This window comes from Pinus tabuliformis, chromosome 2_1 (genome assembly GCF_031772625.1).
Source record: "Pinus tabuliformis cultivar Carrire ecotype Pingquan chromosome 2_1, CPIR1, whole genome shotgun sequence".
NCBI classification, from domain to species: domain Eukaryota; kingdom Viridiplantae; phylum Streptophyta; class Pinopsida; order Pinales; family Pinaceae; genus Pinus; species Pinus tabuliformis.
In genome coordinates, this window is record NC_142299.1 from 897,657,298 (window position 1) to 897,676,477 (window position 19,180).

Below are 19,180 nucleotides of genomic sequence, written 5' to 3' on the forward strand. Positions count from 1 at the left end.
GAAAAGTAGAGGATAAGTTTCCTTATGCCATTTACTTCATTAGTAATAATTTTCTTAAAGTTGAGCTGAATTACATTGTCACTGAAAAAGAGCTCTTAGTCGTAGTACATTATTTAAACAAATTTAGGCACTATATCACTCGGTAGCAAACTTTTGTTCATACTAATCATGTAACTATTAAATATTTGATGCTAGGATAATTAGGTGGTTGTTATTGCTACAACAATTTGATTTTACTATCATTGAAAAACCAGAAAAAGAAAACGTGGTTGCAAATTTTTTGTCGAGGTTAACCTTGTCTGCAGGTAATGAAGAGATGGTGGATGATCAACTGCCATATGGGCACCTCTTTGATATCTCAGTGAATTGTCCGTGGTTTGCTGATATAGAAAACTACTTGGCTACTGGGAGGTTCCCTCCTAATCTATCACCTAGGGAGAAAAGCAAGATTGTAAGGAAAATCTCCCCTTTCACTTGGATTGGGGAAATATTTTTAGATTGGGACCAGATCAAATATTGAGGAGATGTGTAAGAGAGGAGGAGGTCTTTGACATCCTCTCAGCATGTCATGATGGTCCTTGTGGAGGTCATTTTGTTGTAAAAAGGACAACCTTTAAAGTTTTACAAGTTGGTTACTATTGGCCCACCTTACATCAAGATTCAAGGAGATATACCACTAGATGTGATCAGTCCCAAAGAATGGGAAAACCCACACCGAGGGATGAAATGCCTCTACAACCTAAAGTGGCCTTAGAGTCATTTGACAAGTGGGGAATTGATTTCATTGGTCCAATTTATCCACCATTAGGGCAAAAAGTACATCATTTTGTGCATTGATTACTTGACAAAGTGGGTTGAGACAAAAGAATTCAAAGCAACAACTGAGTAGAAAGTGGCATAATTTTTAAGAGAAAACATCTTCCATAAGTTTGGGTATCCAAGGGAGATAGTCATTGATCAAGGAGCATAGTTCACATCCAATTTTATTGAGGATCTCATGAGGTAGCACCATATCAAGCACAAGGCATCCACTACCTATCATCCTTGAGAAAATGGGAAAGTAGAGGTCACAAACAAAGCACTGGAGAGTATCATCACCAAAGTTGTCAACAATAACAAGGAAGATTGGGAATAGAGACTAGGAGAGGCCACTTGGGCCTCCAATACCACTTGGAAAACCACCACTGGATTCACTCCATATGATTTGGTTTATGGGAAGAAAGCTCTGCTTTCTATTGAGTTTGAATATAATACTTTGAGAATGGCAACTTAGATGGACTTATATGTCACCACAACACAACAAGAAAGGTTTCTCAAACTAAATGGCTTAGACGAGTTCAGAATGCAAGCTCTCTTACATACTGAAGTCATGTAGTTGCAAAGGAAGCTTTGGCATAACAATCATACCAAGGAAAATATTTTTCAAAAAGGGGATTGGGCCATGTTATATGATTCTAGGTTCAAATATTTTAAAGGGAAGCTAATGACAACATGGTTGGGCCCATGCCCAGTGGAAAAATGTCATGAAAATGGATATGTCCATATCAAAACCATTGATGAGGAAGGCATCCCTTGCTTGTAAATGGTTACAGGTTGAAGTTATATATAAGACCTCTATCCAAGGAGGAATTTATTAGTTCAGTTAGCAAGGAATTGAATGTGATTGGGAGTTTCATAGCTTCCAGTCCATAACACTTTTAGAAATTTTGTTTAAAAAGAAAAGAGAGAGAGAAAAATAAAAGTCCTGGATGAAAAACCTTATGAGGCATTTTAGGCCAACTTCCTGGGTTGGAAACCTCTCTGAGGCAACCCGGGAGGAAAGAAAAAAGAAAAAAGTAATAATAAACATCCCTAGGAGAAAACTTGTCTTGAGGCACCTACATCATGCATGCAGGTTGAAAACCGCCTCTAAGGCAACCTATGTGTCACAAGAAAATGGAAAAACAAAAAACAAAAAAAGAGAGAAAAGAAAAGAGGAAAAGGAAGAAGCTTATATCCTATTTGCTAACCTTTCTTTTGTTTTGCATAATTGTACACAGTGGCATATTTCATGGTTACAGGGAAAGACATACAGTTTTCCATACATTCCTTTATCCATACACCCCATATCCATCCTCTCCATTCACATTTCTATCTCTCTCCACCATCTTATCATCAAGAAATTTGAAATTCACCTCCCCTTTGTGCTGCTATAGGAAGGACATGTGTTGCTACATGAAGGTATTGTAATGCTACAGGAGTCCGTGGAGCTGTAGGAGGGAGATCAGAGGAGGAAAGTGATCCAAAAGACCTTCTTGACTATGAGAAAGGGTAAAGAAGGCCCTCCTATAACTTTTCCATCACTCATCCATCATCGATCCACTCATTTCACCAAAATTTTGCTCAAGCTTCTCCACTCAGTCCTTCCTTAAAAAGCGCAGAAGCTATCACTTTCTATCTCTACAATGCCTACACTTCTCCTCCTGATTCTAACTATCCTCAACACTCATCATCATCTCCCTCATGCCAACTGAAGACTTAAATTGGAGAACAAGGAAGTGCTACAAGAAGAAACTCCTCTTGTAGTAGCTTGTACAACCACACAACAAAAATTGATATTATGTTTTTTTCACCACCATAAGGGGTGATGAAGCTCAGTTTGTGGCCATGAAGAGACACCTCATTCTCAGGGAGGCTTTCCACTAGCAGCAATAGCTTGAATATTAGATGAATCACCTGCAAACACACAACATCAATAGTTAAGGCAACATAAAAAAATTAAGGCATGCACAACAAATAAGTCAAAGAGGTCAACTCCCTTCTTCATAATGATGTATGGTTTAGCTCCAACATGCAAGCCTCTGAAGTAGATCGATCCACAGGTAAGCTCAGGTATGGAAACCCTGACCTCCTCCCTTTGTATAAAAATGACAAAATGTGTTTTAAGCGAGAAAAGGTGTTTTAATAGTCATTGGCCACCCTAGACTAGTCAACTCAAGTGTGAGTTAAGTTACCCATGCAATGTGGAAATTTCAACTCAAAACAAACTGGTGTCCTCAAAGAGTGGGGTGATAATCACGAGGAGGGAGAGATGATGACAGTTAGTGGGGACAACAGTCCAAAAGAAGAAACTCGTGTTAATGCCAAGTCACCACAACGCTCCAAAATTTTAACCAAAAAATGATATTATGTGTTGGCTCGACTCCATTTACACCATCACTCATTCCAAAAACCAGTGGAGGAAGGATGAGCTAGTGCATCGAGCAACTAGAGTGCCACTGAGGAGTTTTGAACCCTACCTGCATAGTGCTATAGGAGAAAGTTACAGGGAGGCCTACAATTTCTACAAGAGGGCTGAGAGGAGCTACAAGAGAAATTGAGAGGAGAAAAAGGAGTCATAATGGCTCAATACTCTCTCAAACACTTCATGCACACCCAGAATTGCTCTGATAAGAAGTAAGTGATACCCTCCTCCTTTGTTTATACACCCATTTTCATGAATAATATGCTTGAAATTAAGAGCATATAATAGTCAATTGATCAGTAGGGGATTCTTTTGGAGGCTGTTGGGGTTAAGATAAAATAAATTGCAGGAAAATGAGGCATTTTTTAGGCTATTATTAAGTAGGGTCATAATGGAGACAACTAGAAGAGAATCTAGTGGGTTTTTCCACCTCCTTAACTCCCTAAACTCGGCTTGGGATCACCATATCCTCTCTCACTATTTCAAGTTCATTGGCAGCCCAGTGACTCCTAGTCCAAGTGAAGATTAAGGAGGACACGATCCACCATTTTCGAGATCAAGGAAGGAACCATTCCTATTTTCAAGGGAGTTGATTGAGTTGCCCTTTTGTATAAATAAATTAGAGGAAGATCTCATTAGGATTCAAAGTTTTTGTTCAGCTAGGTGTAATTATTGAGCTCTAAACATTGACATTGTTATTTTCAACTTTTATAAGATGTATTAGACCCGAAATTTTTGATAATGAGAAGTTATATTTTAAGTTGCATCTGAGTTAGTTTCAGAGGGCTGAGACCCTTTGTTTTGGACCCAACCTAGAGAATTTGGTCGCTCTTCTTGTACTTATATTTCTTCTTGATTCCAAGCAATTCATAGTTTCTTGCATTTCAATAGAGATTAACCAATAAAATTATGTGGTTGCAGCCTCTATATCACCTCTCTTGTGGGAGAATGAGTGGAAGGATTCACAACCACAACCCAAAAGGACTGTGTTTATGATTTCTTGGAAGCCGATTAGTATTGTTTGTCCTGTTTTACATTTTTTTTTTGTAGTTTAGAAGTTAGTTTAGTGTGTATATCAGTGGTTTGCATGAATTAGATGTCATCTAAATTCTACTCATATTTTCCATCATAAGTTATTTCATTTTGAAAATGATAAATGGATGCATGTATGTGATTGATTACAGGGATGATTGATTTGTAGGGAAGGGCACCTTCATCAATTCCATCATGAGCTCTTTCACCTTCTCCTTCCACCTCCAAGCTCTATCCTAAAAAACTCGTTTTATAAGCTATTTTGTCTAGGTCATCGAGAGCACTCATCCTAGTGGAAGGCAAGCCTCTAAGAGGTCATGAGCTTGGATAGGGGCTCAAATCAACCTTATTTCATTTGCTTCAACTACTATTCACCTATCCATACCCTCAAGCCAATGTTTTCACCTTCAAAAACCACTCGGATGCCCTCCTGTAGCATTACAGGCCACCTATAGCAATCACTTATAGCAAACCTGTAGCAGCTTTTTTCTTCATTAGTTTCGACCCACACTACAACTTTGACATATCATAGATTCATAATGACCTCTAGATGTGATAATATGATCAGGAAAAGTTCCTAGGCCACTCCAACCCTTCCTTACCTTCACTACAAAAACAAAGTAGAGTTATTTTCTTTATCATGCAAATAGGTTATTGATTTATGAGAAAGTATGAACTAGGTAGATGGTACCTGTGATTCTGATTGGTAGTTTGATGAATTATGCAAGATATATTAGTTTATTTTCTACAAGTAGATGAGGTAGTGTGATGAATTATGTAAGATAACATAACTTCATTTCTGTAAGTAGGTTAGCCTTTATCTTTTCATGAATTGAGTAATTAGGGTTTTACAAGTTGAGTCAATGACATTTCTATTTTCATACTTAGAAGCAATTTCCAATTTGTCCTTTTATCAAGCTTTCATTCTAATTTAGTAGAAGGAAGGGTCTTTGAGCACTTTTTGATCTAATGTCATAACTGAGGGTGGCATGAGTGGAATCCTATCTACTATGCATATAGCACTATCACCTTGAAGTTTGTATGAACCCCAGGTTGATAATTTGAGTTGAGGAGCCCTTGGGAGTTGCAACATTCTTGGTGCAATATCAGGGCTCACCAGTATACACATGACATTTCCAGCCTAGCTCATCTTATGTTTGACGATTTATACGAACACTATCTGACAATTTGGCTTTCATCATATCCAAGAGGTTGGCAAGGATGATGGGAATATAATCTAGACTACATATGGACCTGTTTACTGAATAATTCCAATCAGAGAGATGAGTTGAAGTAGAGATCCCTTAATTTTTTAAATAATGCTCCAACTACCCGAGGGCTTCATTTTCTTGGAGGGGAGGGTGATTCATAATAGGATCAGACCATAAGCAGATCTTTGAGCCATTACCCGGAGTCTAGTTGGGATGATCATTGATAATACCAAATGAAGCAGAGATGAGCCTCCAAGCGAGAAAGCTAGGGATCAAAGAAGGAGGAGGTTCGTTCCTTATCCCACTGTTGGGCCACAAATATTTTTTGGTGGGAACTTGGACCCACTAGGCTTCTTTGGTAGTTTTCATTTCCAGGCTAATTTTGCTCCCGTTGCCTAGTTCATGAGGGTCAGCTCTCTGATACCCAAACCTCCATCTTCTTTAGGGGCATGTATGGTAGGCAAATTAATCAAATAAAATTTCTTAGAGAATACTTAACTTCATTCCCAAAGGAATTTGTGGATAGCCTCTCCCGAGACTTGTAGGATATATTGGGGCACCAACATGGTTGAGAATTGATACAAAGGGGTGATCAATAGAATAGACTTAATCAAAACTATTATACCAGCCAAAGTTAGCCATCAGGCTCCCAGGATTCCAATTTTTTTTTTACCTTCAAGAGGATTGTGTGCCACGCCGAGAGAGAGAGATTTTTTAGGTAGATAGGAATCCACATATATTTAAAATCTTCCAGCCTTCAATTGTGTTGAAACCAAAATATCACCCCAATTTGATGTCATTTACCTATTAAAATGTTCCAAGTATAAATATGTGACTTAGCTAAGTTGGTTAGTCCCCCTGAAGCAACAAGGAAATTTTCCAAGGAAGATTTGAATCATCTTGTAATAGTTATTGAGGCTCCCCCAAATAGAATGTTATCATCAACAAATTGGGAGTGATTTGCAATTTTAATATTGAGAGAGAATCTGAGGCGAGGAAGGCGACCCATGTTGCATTCATATTCAAGCCTCTTGCTCAATCTATCGGCTATCAATATGTAAAGGAAGGAATATAAAGGACACCCTTGGAAAAGGCCACAAGAGCTACGAAGAAGTTAGTAACTCTACCATTAACAAACGATGCAATCTAGGGAGAACTAATGTAGATAAAGATCCAATGGATAAAAGTGTTGTCAAATCCCAATTTTCTCAATACTTAAAAAAAAAAAAAAAAAAAAAAAACTGTGCCTAACTCTATTAAAGGCGACCATATCATGAAGAACTTAATTTATCTCTGATATCCAATTGTTAAAATCAACTATATTGATTAGGTAAGGACTACTTATAATTTTAGCATTAAGGTAAAATCATGATATCACAAGTAGTGCCACTGTTGCCAGTGGACGTCCATAGCCTCGACAGGGTTACCTTTTAACCAAAGAAAAACCAATATCCCATCCACATGTATAGATTTTAGAGGATTTCAGTTCAGACTTATAATATTTATTTTTCTGCTTGAAACTCACAGTTCTGGCTTGGTGCCGAGATAATGACAATGCCATTCACAAGTATTAACGATAGTGCACAAGTCATCTCGTGATGAGACCTCTTATTTTATAACTTTTGGCTATAAGACATTATCCTTGCTTGGTGTCCAGATATGGTAATGTCAATATCATTAGTACCCATGATCATGGTAAGTTGGCTCTTAATGAGACCCCTTATCTTTCAAGTTTTAATATTTCTGAATTACACTCTAAACATATTTATTTAGTGGATGGGGATGTAATTCTTCTCCTTAAGCGTTGAGGATGACATATAGAGTTATAAGATGCTAAACCCTTTCATAACCTTTACTTATTATAGTAGTTATTTAAAGGTATGACTTATTATGAGATAAAAAAACTCTTTTGTAAACCTTAGGTTGTGATTAGTTCACAAATAACAAGAACAAAATCAGAGAATTTAATATATGTAAAATACTGAAACAACAACATAATTATCATCTTATTGATTATTTTCCTTTTAAAAATGAATTTCATAGAAATGATTAGAGATCATTAATAAATATCATCCAAGTACGAAACCAAAATAGTAACATTCAACAAAAATAGGCAAAAGAAAAACCCACATTTACATATTCACAAAATAACATGACTTTTAGGAAATATATTTCTTATGGATGAGTTCATTTACAGGAAGGGATTTCTTATTTCTCTATAAGTCTTGAAGGATGAAAGTAGATGGGATAAGTTTCTCCACAATCTGAAATGGTCCTTGTTACAGAGCATTTTGTCACTGTCCTTGTACTCTCCTTTCCATGATCCTAGAGGACCTCTACAGTGAACCTTACATGCTTCCCCTTCATGAAGAAACTCCCATTGTGTCCCTCTTCATGAGCAAAACAATTCCCTTTTGCATCATTTCCTAAAAATCTTCTGTTTTTCCCAGTTTACAAGATCGACGCTGATGACCCTTGTTCTCCTCGCATCGATATGCAGGGATTAACACTGTCCCTAGCACCGACCTGAGCGACTGAGGCTTTTTACAATCGCGTCAATCCTCTTTTGGAAAGTTCTTTAAATAAGAGCTAAAGCTTCCAGCTCTAGAAGCTCCGTAACGGAAGTCTGGTAAATGGTTGGGCCAGATGAAGTCGAGGATTTCAGTTTAGGCTCCTTTCCCCTATAAGGATGGTACTACCTCAAGAGATAAGACCTCCCATGAGAACAGGAACCATCTCCCATCCATTCATGCTATATAAACCTCCCTTTTTCCCAAGCACAAGATAGTGTTAGTGCTAATGTTAGTGTGTTATTGCTAATTAAATTTGGAGTAAACAACAAGCTATTCATAGTTGTAGCTCTCTAGTTGTGTGTGAGGGAGAAGTGTGAATTTGGTTTAGTGTGAAGACTAAATGGAAGAGCCTTAAAACTATCATTGTTGAGGCCATCATGGAATGCTAACGGAAGTGTGTGGGAACCTGGTTTTGTCGGAGGAGAACAACAATGTCAAGACAATGGTTGTAATCTCTTCTTGATTTAATATATATGCAACTATCGATTGATTTCCTACATAATATGTCATCTCACATGTTTATGGCTTAATGATTCTTGACTTGCTAAGTGGGTTGAATTACAATTTGTCTATTATCACGGTTGTTGTTTGTTGTTGTTTACTTGTTTCAGGTGTTCGAAGAAGGAAATGGGAGATAGCTAGAGCGAGCAAGCAAGGTCATCACCAAATGGGATAAGCGTACTAAGAGGTAGGCCCTCTTAATTGTTTCTAACTTAAGGAAATATTCCATAGAATGTGTTGTTTATGGCTAGACCCGCTATTGGGCTAGAGTAATTGTTTGTGTCCGCACTTATAATTTTACTTCACCACAAATTGGTGACTCCACTGGGGACCCAATCCTCCTATTTGTTTGCTTAGAATTTCAGGGTTTTGTGTGAACTTTTATAGTTTCACCATTTCCATTTAGTTCTGTTTGCTTTGCTTTGCTTACTACTCTGGGTTTGAAATTCATAGTAGCAAGTCTAGTCCCAACTTTTGAAAATTTTTATTTTTTTCTTTGCATCCTCGCTCAGCGCACTTATTTTGCTGACAGTCGTGCCGATCAACGCGATATGCTAATAAACAGTCGTGTTGACCCCCTTCTGGCGCTTGTTGTCAGTTAGGCAGTCGCACCGATGCTTGTAGGTGAAGATTAGGGTTCACCCTAGATCTCGACTAGTGTGTCTTGCTCTCTTGATTTCTACCTTGTAGTTTGTTCAGGCTATGTTCTCTCTGACTAGAAAGCTTCATTTAGCTTGGTTTGTGTGCTTGATTAATTTATCCCACCCTCTGATGTGTTAAGTCTAGTCCTGTGTGAAGTTATTTTTTATTTTTTCTTTGAATCCCTTGATCAGCGCTAGTTGTCAGTTAGGCAGTCGCGTCGATCAGGCCATCAGCGCTAGTTGTAGTACTGGTTAATCGTGTCGGTCGTGCCTATCGGCACTAGTTGTCAGTTAGGCAGTCGCTCTGGTCTCTGAGTTAAGAAAAAATCATAATTTCTCCCATTCCAATGCCAGTGTTTCTTGACCCTTGGACTCTCTTCTTCCTCCCAGAAGTCTCTAGGATGCTTTGCTTGATGGTTTTGATTGATTGGTTGGCTTGAAGTTTCATTGCTTGATTTGTTTGTTTTTGTTTTTTGGATGGTTTCTATGGCCCTAGGGCATATAGGTTAATTACCATTCATTTGTTTGTTTACTCATTGTGTCAAGTTACTGATTTGATGCTTCATTTAATCAATCTTTCAGTCGCAACATCTTCATTGCTTCATTTTCAATTGAATGAGTGAAAGAATCTCTTTTGTTCTCTTATTTCAAGTGTCTCTTTTCTCTTTCCAAGCATAGATTACATTGCTTGGTTTGTCAATCGAAGCATTTATGTGTTTGGTTTGTTCAATTCAGGGAAGAAGTTGCTTTTAGTTTCATTTATCATGCTTTGAGTTTGATCGATACTTGTTTTTTCGGAATTAGGAAAATTTTCATTAAAGTGCTTTATGTGAAAGATTCGTTTTGCATTTTATGAAAAGAAGAACATCATTCTAGTTTACTTAAACGAAAATATTGCATTAGTAGTGTTATTAAGAAGCTAGAATTGCAACGTCGTAGGCATGGAAATGAAGTGAAACTTGTTTTGTCATTAAGGGAAGATTAAGTGCATTTAGGAGATTTATTAGAGAAATATTACATTCTTTGATTCTTGCATTGATTTTGTGTTCCCTATCTCTCAATTAGTGTTAACTTTCATCAAACAAAGATCTCTTTTCTCATATAGTTGCATGTAGGAGTTTTTCCAGATGACAGCGGTAGGGCCTTTTAACTGAAACCTAATTCAAGATCAACCGTTAAAATTTATTAAATTAACCTAAGGAAGTATTGAAACTTAACGCTCACATTTAGTGGTCTAGGCTAAAGACGTGTTTCAACGTCTTTAAACCTAGTAGCTATCGTTCGCTTCAGCATTAGATAGCGCTAGTACGAACTTGTGCTCCCCGTACCGTCGTGTATATAAAGGGAGACCCCACTAGGTTTGCAATCCTTTATCCATTGGAAGCCGAGTCTGTCGCCTTGTAAACGTGATACATCGAACACAACATTCGAGGAGATTTCCTACCTGTACTTCTCGGTTCGTCGGAAGGTATTCTGCAGTTCACGTTACCTGGTAATCCTCATGCCTAGAGTACCCTGAGTAGTCATTTTTTATCTTTACTGACTCTTAAAATTTGAAAAGATCATCGAGCACTTTTCCTTTCGAGTTCGTTAACTCTGAAAGCGGCTAGAGTCATATTTCATCCTCTTCTTGACTCTTAATACATGAAAAGGTAAAGTTTTGTTTCAGTGTTCTAAAATTAACTTCCCACGAAATATTCCTGGTAAAGGTTATCTTCCTCAATAATTCTTTAGGGTCGATTCCAATGGCAACATTTCCAGAGTCCACCAGTCAAGGGTTCCCCTTGGATGGGAATCTTGGTCCTTTTCCTTCTTTTGGAAATGCCGCTGCTCCTTATATGGTGACGTTGTCCCTTCTAGAGTTAACCATTGGTTTACCTGTCTGGTTTTTTTCGACCTCAGTGGTCATGTGTGTCTCGACTCCTGTCCAAACATCTCCTCCATTTGAATCATGTCACGATGATTCTAAGGTTGGCCCCTCGCCTTCTTCCCTTATTTCTTCACACTCCTCTTCTACTTCACTTGGTGAAAGTTTCAAGTCTAGTAACCAGGAGGCTAAGAAGAAGAAGAAGAAGACGAAGAAGAAGTAGTTAGATAAGCGAGAGGCCAACTGTGCGGCTGTTACTCCAAATGCACCTCCTGTAGACAAACCTTCTGATCCTCCACGGAAGGTTAGATTCCCTTACAAGCTGTGTAAGGGTGACCATCTCATTCGACACTATCCTGGCATTCCCAGAGTCTTAGAGGTATGGTCTCAAAATTTGGATCTACCATCCCCATCGACCTCTGGAGATCATGTCGATGTTGCACCTTCGGTTAGTGATGGTAAGAAGAAAGGGAAGATTAGTTTCTCCTATATGTTATGTGAAGGAGATCATCTTCTTCACCTTTATCCTCTTATGGATAAAGCTTCCAAACTTTTGGAAAATATTGCAACGCCTCAACCCCAACTTCCTGTTGGTTATCAGAGGCTTTCTTCTAACCCTCTCTCGATTGGTAAAGAGATTGACTTGGATTCATCTCTTTCCCATCCTGCTCTTCCTGAGCGTGACACTCTTATGTCTGTTCCCGACCAACCATTGGTCGAAAAGAGTGTTGACTTGTCTCCGCCTTTAGTTGATCACTCTGTTTCACAAGAGAGTGGTGATCATACTACTCATGTTCTTCTCCTCTCCTTAGATTCTCATGAATCGAAGAGTGACCCTCTCGTCCCAGTTGTTCAGGAGAGTCCTTCTCCTATTCTTGATCCAAGTGGATATTGGTGGCCACCTGCCAAGTCCACCTGGACCCCCACCATTGTTTCTCTCAACATTTTCAGTTTCCTTAATTGTAGCACAACTTACTATTTTTAGCAGTTTTTCGGGCCCTGAACTTCTGGAGCCGTTTTGAGGTCCTAAACGACGTTTTTTGGGAAATCTGGGGCAACATGGGTCCATGGACCCATGTTGCCTCCCAAAGTGGTAGTGCTCGGATAGATCTTTCGAACGAGCTATTGTACGCGTCAAACGGAGATCGTATGCCAAAGTTACGACCTTGGGAAGTTGGTGTACCAATTTACCCAAACGGGGCCCACAATTTGGCGTTTCATCTTCTAGGGTTAGGTTTTGGAATGTTAAGGGTTTTCCATTGTTTCTCAACAATAAATAGGCCTTCGAGCCTCATTGTAACACAGTTCAGAGGCATGTAGCCACCACATCTCTTCTCAGAGATAAGCTACCATCACCCTAGCTGGTTTATTTCCATTACTGTTTGTAAGCATATTTCAGTGTTTTACATTAATGAAGTGAAGTATTATTTCCGCTGCATATCTATGTTTATGGTTATCTCTGTGTTTTATTGCGTTCCTGTTTAAATCCGGATCAGTGGTATCAGAGCGGTCTGCTTTTTCTCTGTTTTTCTTTGCATGTCCCCAACGAGGTCGGGATATAAGGAGTTAGGGCTTGAACTGGTCGAACCTTTGCAAGACCAGCCTCGCAAATCCTGACGGCCTCCCATGGCGGATGAGAAGAAAGACGAGGGGGCAGGAGATCCTATCAAAATCTTGCTCGAAGAAGCCCTCGAGCGACAACGGAACGCGATGATGGATAGCTTTGCGCAGATCTTTCAGCGGCTACCCGGAAGCGACGCATCGGCTTCCAACAGCTACTCTGGAAACGCCACACCGTTTAAGGTACAAGTTAATTTTGAAATCCCCATCTTCGAGGGTCAAATAGACGCAGATGTTGTAGATAAATGGTTAAATCTGCTAGATGGGTATTTTTTTGTTCATGAATTTTCAAATTGGGAAAAGATTGTTTTCGCTCTTCTCAAAGCAGTCCCCCACATCAAGGACTGGTGGGAAACCTACTGCGAGCAGAAGGATGAAAGTACAGGCTCACTATTTTCAGTCGCACCCACTTGGAATGACTTACGGGATGCCATCAAGGAGCAGTACTACCCTGTCAAAAGTTACGAGGACAAATACATCAAATGGACCACACTGCGGCAGGGACAAGACCAAGATGTGTCGGAGTTCACAAACATTTTTCATACCCTTCGCACACAGTTGGGTATCAAAGATTCTGAGCTACATCTGGTACTCAAATACCGTGGCTGCCTGCACAGATACATCCAGGAAGAGATGGTGTTCTTGAACATCTCCTTGCTCGGTACGGCGTACCGATACGCTGTTAAAATCGAGCAAAAGTTCAAATAGAAGAAGCAAGACTTTGGATCTGCAAATCCGAAGCCCAAAGGACAAAGCCAAGGTGGGGTGACCCAAGACAACTCGTCGAAGCCGCAAGAAAAGAACAACACCATGAAGCTGAAGAAGGACACAGGGAAGTGGTGTGAGTTCCACAAGTGTCCCACTCATAACACAAGTGAGTGTCGGACCAAGCAGTCGCTCGTGGCTGAGTTGAAGGCTTCCGAATCAGATGCATGTTCCGACCTTGAGCCAGAATCCGACAAGGGGAATGGCAAAGGGAAGCAGATCATTGATGCGGATCCTAGCGCCACTGTTGCCACCGCCAAGATCTAGAAAGATGAGCCCGAAAATCCAGAGGAAGGGGAGCGTCTTTTCCACTCACAGATGTGGGTGAAGGGTTCGCCGCTACAATTCATTGTCGATAGTGGCAACCAAAAGAACCTCGTTTCAGCAGAGGTCATGAAGCAGTTGGGCCTACCAACTACACCACACCCACAGCCGTACAGTATCGGGTGGCTTCATGAAGGACGAGATCTCAAAGTTCGCCAGCAGTGTCGCCTTCCCTACAGCATCAAGCCCTTCACAAACGAGGTATTATGTGATGTTACACCTATGGATGTTTGTGATGTATTATTAGGCCAACCATACTTGTGGATGCGACATGCTGTGTATGAGTCAAGGCCTCGTGCTGTCATTATTTCTTTAAATAATTCATTATACAGGATACCGGAGGTAGCCCCACCTACTGCCACATCTTTGATCACTGCTAAGAAGGCAGCAAGTTCATCTCCCAGACCAAGAAATTTATCTGTCTGGTTCACTCCCAAAGTAAGGGGAAGATCGTTGCTACATCCATGACCCCTGCAAAGCGTTCCTCCATGCAGCAGCAGCAGCAAAGGGATACGGTCATGACAGAACACAGGAACAACTTCTCCTCACCCACAGAGATACCACACAAATTTCAGGTGGGCAACAAAGTCTGGTTGCATCTGCAGAGAGAACGCCTTACCAGAACCCATCAGAAGCTCAGACCACTCCGATATGGTCCTTACACCATTACTAAGGTTGTGGGAGACAATGCATTTGAGCTCAGCATTCCCCCATTCCTTGGCCTGCACCCAGTGTTCAATGTGGACCGCCTTCGGCCATACTTTCCACCATTGCTAGACACATCTGACATTGCAGAGCAACTCACACCCACAAAATTAAATCCAGATTGCATGGAACAAGCTGCAACTGATCGGATCATGGACACACAGATCAAGAACACTCGCCAACAGAATATCCAACTGTATCGAGTTGTCAAAGCAGGCCAACTCCTTCACCAAGCCAAGTGGCTCATGAGGGAACAAGTTCAGCAAAAGTTTCCTCATCTCATGGAGGAACTCAACGCAATGGGGACCATTGCTTCCTAAGGGGGGAGGAATGATCCAAGTGGTTATTGGTGGCCACCTGCCAAGTCCACCTGGACCCCCACCATTGTTTCTCTCAACATTTTCAGTTTCCTTAATTGTAGCACAACTTACTATTTTTAGCAGTTTTTTGGGTCATGAACTTCTGGAGCCGTTTTGAGGCCTTAAACGACGTTTTTTGGGAAATCTGGGTCTCAAAGTGGTAGTGCTCGGATAGATCTTTCTAACGAGCTATTGTACGCGTCAAACGGAGATCGTATGCCAAAGTTACGACTTTGGGAAGTTGGTGTACCAATTTACCCAAACGGGGCCCACAGTTTGGCGTTTCATCTTTTAGGGTTAGGTTTTGGAATGTTAATGGTTTTCCATTGTTTCTCAACAATAAATAGGCCTTCGAGCCTCATTGTAACACAGTTCAGAGGCATGTAGCCACCACATCTCTTCTCAAAGATAAGCTACCATCGCCCTAGCTGGTTTATTTCCATTACTGTTTGTAAGCATATTTCAGTGTTTTACATTAATGAAGTGAAGTATTATTTCCGCTGCATATCTATGTTTTATTGCGTTCCTGTTTAAGTTCGGATCAATTCTTGTACAACATGGGGGAAATCATATGATTCCCCCACCAAGTAGTTATGTCGTTTCTTTCGATTAGAGTTGTTTAGTCAATTTAGTGTGTCCTAAATTGCAACATAATTTATCAATTTGCGAGTCGTAAACTGATGAAGTGTAGTGCACTGTATGTGCTAGACAACCCTTTTCTTACCTCACTGTTTTCAGTTTATAATTGTTTTGGGGTTTTGTTCTTATTGGTCTCCTAAAGTGTTTAATGCAAATGGAAATCCTAGTCTAAAGTTTTAAGAATACTTTTAAAGATCAAGTGTGGATGTAGAATTGAAGACAAGGTTTATGCTTCTTATGGTAATTTCCAAACTTAGAACTTCAAAGATCTCAAAACATGTTGTCTACAAAATCAGAACTTGAACAAGAGTGTAAACATGTAGCTACATAAATCAAGCTAAAAATGAAGTACTGAAAATGAGGTCACTATCTTTGTTGTCCATCCTAATTACTCCTTTTCCTCTTTCTTATGATTAATTGAATTGATAGCATAATTGAATCATAATCCAGATGAATTGAAATCTAATAAACTGCTGCACTCAAAACTAAAAAGTAAAGAAACTGGAAACTAGTCAATGATTTCACCCATAATCACAATATTTCGTCAATTAACTTCTAAAACGGGGTTAAGCTAAAGACTCCGGAAATATCATCATATGGCATGAAAGAATGACATTTAAATTATCTAATTTGCACTCTAATGAAAGCAAAGTCAATTAGTTCATCTATAATCACAATATTTCGTCAATTAACTTCTAAAACGGGGTTAAGCTAAAGACTCCGGAAATATCATCATATAGCATGAAACAACTGACATCTAAACTATCTACTTGCAGACTAATGAAAGCAAAATCAATTACTTCACCTATAATCACAATAGCTCGCCAATTAACTTCTAAAATGGGGTTAAGCTAAAGGCTCCAGAGATATCATCATATAGCATGAAGAACTGATATCTAAACTATCTTAAGCAGTAAATAAATCTCACTAAATAAAAGCATAACAACTGAAATTGAAAACTAAAGTTCAGCAGAGGAAGCAAGTCTCAGATCACCACTTGATGCAAAAACTACATTAAAAAGCTCGAGCATAACCAGACTTAAAGACCTATTCTGAAGTGCACTGATCAGTGTTAGTAGAGAATGTAACAAGCTGCAAAAACATGTACAGGATTAGAATGATTAAAACCATAAGCAAAACATGAGAAATGTACAACTCAAATAAGAGAAAATATACATGAAAAACTATACAAAACAAAAGAAGGGACCTCAGCTACGCAGGGGCCCTCTACACAGCTTTGGACTAACACGTTGTCACTTCAAACCACGCTTAAACAACCATGTGGAAAACAGAGTTTTGTATTATGAAATAGAGGAATATGTCTCTCAGTTACACAACAACAAAATAACGCTACATCAATAGTATCAAGACTAACTATCTGCATTGAAAACGCTTATATTTATAAAGGAAATAGATAATTGTATCTCAGAGGAATTTCTTCAACAATGGACACGTGAATAGGTCAGAATACGAGGATTCAGGCTCTTGGTTGCCATGAGCAGTAAATCTGCGCAAGGTGGATGTTAGATTGTGTTATGGAGATGGCCTGCAGGTGGCAAAAATAGATCCACGAGTTCATGAACGACTTCGGGCTTCTTTTACGTGAAAGAACAGAGTCCTAGTTGATGTAGAACTCTTTGTTGACCAACCTTTGACCGGTACCTTTCCTCATGAATTTGGCTAAGCAAATAGGACCTCATCCATGTCTAGATCATTCCTGAGCTGCCCATGTGTCTCATTCCTCCTACCGACACATGTAACCTACAGAACAATGAAAGCGGCTGCGGAATTACGAGTTAGCTGCAGAGAGTGGCTACATTCCATAGCTGATAAACAAAACCTAGATCAAATAGCACACATAATGATATAATTTGAAAATCACTCAAAGACACTCCTGAAATCAACATGTAACAACTTTTTATAGCTTATGAGGCACTGATATGGGAAAATAGAAGAGAAAAAGGTTTAATAAGATGTGTGGAAGAGAGGTATTTTTGGGGCTCAACAGGAGTCACTAGACTGCTTTCCGCCTCCCATCTTATGTGCCTTTCTATATTACAGTACAAGCCTACAATATGGTAGTACATGGCACTATATTAGATGAAGGTGCGTCTGTTAGCATCATCTCTTCCACTACTTGGCAAGCTTTGGGTTCCCCACAACTTGTGCCTGTCACCCAGAATCTGTTGGCTTTCAACGGAGGAACCAGTCAACCCTTAGGGATCCTTCCAAAGTTCCCTATTACTTTGGGAGGAAAGGCCGTCTATATAGATGTGATGGTAGTCCAAGTTCTGTTAGATTTCAATCTTCTCCTTGGACGTGACTATGCTTATGTCATGGGAGCTCTTATTTCTTCACTTTTACGTGTGGTTTGTTTTCCACATGAAGGGAGAATAATGACCATTGATCAATTGTTTTTCCTTGGTCACCAGGCGCTTCCTTTGCAACCATCATCCCCTATCAGCTCTTGTTTGCAAGCAAAACCTTCCCTGCCACATGTCAATTATGTGGCTACCCATTCCGTCTCCACATCTACTGATGATCACACAGATGGTATAGTACATTATGTACTGGGGGCATTGGAACCCGATCTGTCTTTTGTACCAAATGACATGTATTCTTCCCAGAGCGTGGTTCTTCCATCTAGTGAAAGCCTCTCGGAAGCCATGTTCTTGTATGGTCCATGATCAGATTAACGAGGATAGTTCTTTTTCTTGTGTCAACCTCGTTAAAAAATGAAACAATGTGCAAGGATAGTTTGTTCCTATATCAACCTCGTCTAAAAAAAAAGAAAGAGAAATGAGCATAGTTCATTGTCTTGTGTCAAGCTCGTTAAAAAATGAAACAAGGGTCTCGAGGATAGCTCTTTTACTGTGTCAGCCTCATTAAAAAATGAAGCGATTCCCTTTTCCAAATCAAGACTTTGATTAAGATCTCATGAAATCCCAGTCGAGTCTTTCTAGGATCTCAAAAGTGAAACTTCATTCCATCCACCTCGTTGATTGAAATGAAGCTTGGGGGGCACATACCTCGATTGAGGCATTATGCTGGGGGCATGCAAACTTATCTCAAGCATGGTTTTTCGTTTAAAGCTTGTGTAAACATGAAACTAAATCCAAGCAGAGTTAGCCATAGTTCAAGCTTGTGTAAAAATGAACCCATACCCAATTTACATCTCGTGATTACTATTTTTATCAGTTGATTTCTGCTAGATGAGCCTTGGTTGTTTCATTCCATCGCCACCATCTCTTTGGTTGATCATATGCTTTCACTTGGTTGTTTTTCCTTTCCCGAGGAACCACATCGATGAGTGGTTTTATTAGCCATCCTCTTGACCATTACATGTTTCGAGCAGTTCCACCATTGCCGAAACCAGTTGCTACCCTTTATACCACTCGTTCCTCCAGGCTAAGTCACGTTTCAGCTCTTTTCTCGACTCGTAAAACTCATATGAAAAGATTGCTAAGTATTTTTCCCCTTTGACTCGTAAAAGAGAATAAAATGGGGGGTTCACTTTCAAGCTCTTTTCTGACCCTTTAAACACAAAAAATATTGCCTAGCTCTTGTCGTTTTGAACTCGTTAATGGATGTGAAGCATCGTGCACTCAGTATACGTTTACCCCTTTTTTGGGCTGGGATGCACTATTTACGAAAAAAGGTACTCCTTGACTAAAATGGTCAAGCGGTCCTCTTAAGTATCGTTTTCTACTTTTTCGGGCT